Source organism: Centroberyx gerrardi, chromosome 10, assembly GCF_048128805.1.
Source record: "Centroberyx gerrardi isolate f3 chromosome 10, fCenGer3.hap1.cur.20231027, whole genome shotgun sequence".
Taxonomy (NCBI): domain Eukaryota; kingdom Metazoa; phylum Chordata; class Actinopteri; order Beryciformes; family Berycidae; genus Centroberyx; species Centroberyx gerrardi.
In genome coordinates, this window is record NC_136006.1 from 17,771,845 (window position 1) to 17,777,678 (window position 5,834).

The 5,834-nt window shown below is 39.4% G+C and overlaps 1 protein-coding gene across 1 annotated transcript in view; it reads left to right on the plus strand.

The window, feature by feature from the left end:
• The first annotated feature begins 1,127 nt into the window (after window positions 1-1,127).
• LOC139913682 (gap junction alpha-8 protein-like) overlaps window positions 1,128-5,834 on the plus strand; it is a 15,578-nt gene continuing 10,871 nt past the window's right edge. The window contains 1 exon segment of the mRNA XM_078285885.1: window positions 1,128-1,143. The gene's annotated coding sequence lies outside the window, so the exon portion shown is untranslated.

The following is a 5,834-nucleotide window of genomic DNA, read 5'->3' on the forward strand; positions in this document are numbered from 1 at the left end:
GAGAGTGAGAACAAATGAGACAGACACATCGTGAGCTTGGAGTTGTAAGAGTCTATCTGACTGCAGTTCTGAGATATTGAACATCAAAGATTTGATATTCCATCTGGTAAAACTGTTATAGTCTTTTTAAATATTTAACCCCAAATGGTTCTTTAAATAAATATAGAGCATAAAGTATAAAGCATAAGGTAACAATCAAAAGTAACAATCAAAGATCATGAATATGTGGACTCAGTTGTGATACAAATAAATAAATCAGATAGAACCTTATAATTTCAAGCTATTACTAGAGGGTGATTTATTATCTGATCTTATATTTTATTACATATGATTGTTTGAAATAATAAATGATATTCTATATAATTTAGGGGATATTATATATATCAATATATATTCTGCTCTATTAATCCCTTTCATCCAGTATTGGAAGAAGTACACATATCCTTTATTTATTCTAAAATATTAATGCAATAATGTAATATACTGGTAAAAGAAGAAGTAACCTATTCAAATGTGTAGTCAAGTAAGTGCTGTCGTATTTCATACTGAATGTACATGATGTACCAAATATAAAACCTTTATCTTGCTAAGTAACTAGCAACAGCAGGTGTTAGATGAATGTAACAGAGTAGAAAGTGTGATATTTGTTCTAAAATGTAGCACAGCTTTCATTAAGTACTTGGTGTTTTTCCAGCCCTGTGCCTGTGCTCATGCTGTAGCTGGTTGATACTGTGTAGGTCCCTCCTCTCAGGACCTCTGCCTCCAGTTCACAGGATAAGAGGCAATGTGGGCTTTAGTGAAGGGCGAGGAATCACTCTGACTTCTGTACCCGATGAAATTCTCAGCCTTTTCATCTGGCGCTTAGGCCAAACTAATATTAACTTTCATTGTGCGCAAGCAAAGTGATTGATCCAACTGCTTTGCATTAGTGGAAAGGCTTAAATCTGGTGTTTGTAAATCTTGCTTAGAGTGAAAGAGGTCCCCAATCAACTTCATTGGACTATTCAAATCAAGCTTAAAGTTTGTAATGTATGAAGATTGTTGCATCTCATGACATAAGCATTTTTTTGCTGACCATAGAACTGCCATATCTATAGAAACCTGCAGTGTTTTTCCTCGGGGAGTGGTGGGAGGTATTCATTGATGCATAAGGGGTATAAGCAGAAGGCCAAATAGGACCAACCGCCTGTGTGTGAGAATCATATAAGGCAGATTGCTAATTGCAATAAACGTGTAACCTCACGTTTAAGCTTTTATATCGCGCTGGTAAGGTCATCACAAAGGTAAGATTTCAGTTACGCTCTCACCTTCCCTCTTCCTGCCTTTGAAAGGCCATGCGTGCAGGAAGCGCGTGGCACCATCGCGCCGTAGGCAGATCGCCGTACGATATGTTTGTTAGCGTGTTAGCGTTCTGATTAACGGCCGGTTGGTGCCCTGCTCCGGGGTTCTAATCTGGCCTCACGCCTCACTGCACGTGCTCAATAGAGTCCGCACCCTCCATCATGACATCATGTCTTTGTGTGAAATCCCGGTGCCATTCACGGGCCCAGCGTAGGGCTTAGCATGCGAGCGTCCACTATACCAACACACTGCTCTTTAAAGGGAGTCCCCCGGTCCCCCAGCTCAGTGGATACACCCTGATGCTTCCACAGACCCTCTGAACATGGCTTCCATCCTCCGACTCAACGGCCTGAGCCCATGTGCTCTCCAGGGCCCAGAGGAGAGGGAGGATTTGATGTTTTTGTTGGGGATTTTTTATGTATGCACATGAGGAGATATCTCTGCTCCTGGATATATGGAGGCTAGTTATAGCTAACCAACCAGCTAATTTATAAGCTGATGTTCCTGGACGCTATATCATCAAGAGAGAAACAGTAACAAATGAATGGGGGACATGTTACATGGCGAGATAGTGCCTAACCCTGATTTTTGCTCTAAGATTATTATGTATTTGTCACAACCTGCGGGATCAGTGGTGCCCAGTTTGGAGGCCAAATCTGCCACTATCCAACAGATCAGAGCACAGAGATCAAGAGGTGGGCTTTCTAGTTCACCAGCCCAGTGATGTCACTTAGGACAGCGACTGCTATTGGCTGAGAGAGAGTGAGGGCTGGGCATAGTGAGATGGGCAGAGGGGAGATACATCCATGAAAGGAGTGATGACTTCTATTGATTAATGCCTTCATTTCAACTAGGCTTAGACCGATATGTCAGTTTGCAGATATATCGGGCCGATATCGACCTTTAATTAAATTAAATATATAAATAATAGTATATAAATAATGTCATGTTATCCACCTCTATGATGGGGGTTCATCCCTGACCACAGCTACATAAAATAGTTTGTAAAACCTTCAGTGTTTTTTCTTCTTTGCACATTTTATTTATTCATTTAATTTTTTAAACAATATTTTCTATCTTCTTAATTTAAAGGCAGTAATGTATCCCAGAGATGCCCTGCCTTAAGAAGCTGCAAACTCTTAAATTATTTAATTTGCATGAGTTTGAGTGGAGAGTTTTAGTGTCCCATGATGGTCTAAATGCTGCTTCAGAAGCTTTTCAACCCAGCCAAGTATAAAATTCTGGGGCAAAAACTTTTTGGCATGAAAATGGTTAAGTTTAAACATGTTGAATATCAGCACAAAATATCGGCAGTTTCAACCCTCCAAAAACTCAGTATATGCATGAGCCTTCAAAAACCCATATCGGTCAAACCCTAATTTCAACACATGAAAAAATCTGGCAAAAGACATCTGAAGGACTGCATTGAGCTACTTTGCGTAATATACATATTTCAAGGGAATAAAATTGCTCTCTGTGCAAGTCCCTTGTTTTAATGCTCAGTTGAAATAGATTACACCTTCAACCAGCACACAAATCTCTACTGAGTCTTGAGAACACGGAACAACAACAAGGGAAATGAATTGTGTAACTGTAAATAAACTGTCTGTCTGTGTTGCTTAAAACTTTGCCTACTGACTGCCATGTAATTGTTTTGTTCCTTCCTTTAAATCGCTGCATCAATGGTTCACCCTGGAGCACTTTTTCAACAGTTTAGATAACAGACAAACAAAAACCTTTCTTCAAATAAACCTTTCCCAACTCCAAGTGTGGTTTATGTTGGAAGTCTTAAGTGTTGGCTCAGAGAAATCACACTGTCAGATACACACCAGGTCTTGCTTTTTCATAATGGTGAGATTATGTATTTTACCCCTTAGACAACTGGCAATATGGTACCTGGAATATGGTATTGGTATATGATACCAATATACTGATCCCTGTTTCCCCTGTTCAGCATGTGCTAATAGAGAGAATGGCACAATGTTAAGCAAAATGTTGGGCCAGTGGGAAAAAAAAAAATCCTCAAAAGTTGGATATAGGAAAATATATATATCATACCATATGGGGAAAAAAATGTAAAGTTAAATATGTTATAGTTGAATACAGAAACATGTTTTTGATTTGACAAAAACAGTCCAAACTATTTAATCATCAATATACTATTATATTGAAAAATGTTTGAATTAGCTGACAGCTAGTTTTCACTTAGCTTACAGCTCCAAGTCACAGTTTTCCTGAGTTTGACAAAATGAGACACAACACCAGTAAGTAATCAGGTAGCACCTATTATCCTCCAAACATTTTTGAAATATGTAGCAGCTATTTGTTTGCAACGATGCTGATCACCAGGTGCCTGCTATTGCTTAGACAGACAATTTGAACATACACAGTGAGCCTGATATTGCATCATCGTTTTAGGTGTGGGGAAATACTTTTCCCAATACAAATTGGCTCCTGAATAGTGATATTTTAATGGCCAAATAGCACATTTATATTTTTTCTCACCTGAAAGGTGCAGCATAGTGTATGTGGTGTGTATGTGCTTTTTTCCCCCATTGTATCCTTTATATAATCAAGTAGTCTCATTAGGATGGAGATCTTTTTTTGAGAGAGACCTGAGAACAAGTAACATTTATAGAATTGAAAAATAAAATACAAAATACATTTCAGTCATGTGTTCCAGCAGTTAGCAACATTGATTATATAACAATATAAAACATAAAAACATTATAAAAAGCAGTTATAAACATCACTGAACTGTGAGATAATGTTGCTTTAAAATTATTGAAGGGCACAACAAATTCTAATAATGCTGTGTGTGTGTATGTACAGTATATATACAGTATATACTATATATACATACACACATATATCTTTGTCAGAGCATAAACGAAACCTGTGGTTGAAGGGTGAAGCTGCGGCTGTGTACTTCCTGCTTCTGTCTCTCTCGCCTCGTTGATGAATAATTTCCATTTAAGCAACAGAGCCAAAGCAGCATGGGCAGAGAAAAAGACAGTTTGTTTTGTCACTGTCATTTTTTTTGTAATGGATTATTTGTGGTTGTACGGTGGCCTGTAAAATCACTCATTGTTTTTGCGCATGATGCAGACCTGCATTTCATAAAGAAATTTCAAGCTATTTTTGCTGTGGAAACAAGCTCGTCTGCTCAGGCACGGCGGAATCTTTCTCTCTGTTCAAACAACTGTGAAATGATTCAGAGATCAAAAGATTTACGCCAGAACGTTTTTCTTCCATGTGCCTGAAAAGTTTGACTAGCTTCCCCAATAGAGTCATTTCTGTGTTGCCTTTCACTCAATAGTTGACATTCTTCACATTCCAGCTATGGTGACACAGATATGATACACACACTTGCGTGCACAAAGTCGTACGCTCTGTCAGCTACACGGACGATGTGAAAACTCATTCTGATAACATAATTGATCATCGAATGAAATACAATGAAAAGGGGTTTTAAACAAAATCAAGAATCAATGTGCATAAATCCTGTTTACAATTTATTACCACAAATGAAATAATTGTACTTTTAATGTTGGTGAAAGATCCCAATTAATAACCCTATTAAGCACAAAATAAACTGGTACATGATTAAAGTGAGAATGAATAGGCCACCACACAGCATACAGCATGTCACCCCCTCCAAACAAAATCAGAAGTTAATTTCAGACAAGCAATTTAAGGATCCACATGATAGGATTTAATTTTAGAACATTTAAATCTTTACTCATCATTGAAATGAGCCTGCCTATCGCTGCCTATGCTGGATAGTCACGCATAAAACAACAATGTCCAGTGTCGGTCCACCAGGCTTCAAACTCCCCTTCCTCTCTCTGCCTGAGTTGATAGTCTGCCTCTCTGCTCTAAAGTTTGGCAGGTCAGGAGCCAGAGGCAGATCAGCTGCTGTGGTTGTTTTTCTTACTGTATGTGGCTTTCTACATATATGTGTGTGATCGTGTGTGTGGAAATTGCATGTAGCGAGCTGGACAGTGTTGGTGTGGACCCGGTGCCCTGGCTGTACAGCGTCCATGTTGGTGTGGGAGCCTCAGGCCTGCTCCCATACATCCCTGCTCTGGCTCTGTTGATCCTATTGTCTCCTGCGTCACCACACGTCGCCCGGCAAATAAAGGCCGTCTGGCTCCAAGCTTAAATATTGCAGCAAACTAAAAACCAACCATCAGAGCCGATTCATTCACATCTGCTCAGTGGGGCGACAAGGACAGGGCTTTAGGTGGGAAAGAGGGCAGAAAAAAGTTCACTTTTCCCTGCCGGGTGCCAAGAGAACGGGACAGGACTCAACTTCGCCGGAGCCGCAGCTGTGGCAAGTTGCCCATTTGATAACATTTAACCTATATCATACCTTACAGATGAGTGGACTTTGTGTATTACTTATTGATCTCTCATAACTGGTTTTTATTCGGGAGGCATGGTGTAGTGTTTGGTAGCTAGAGAACAAATACTTTAAAGGGCTAGAGTAA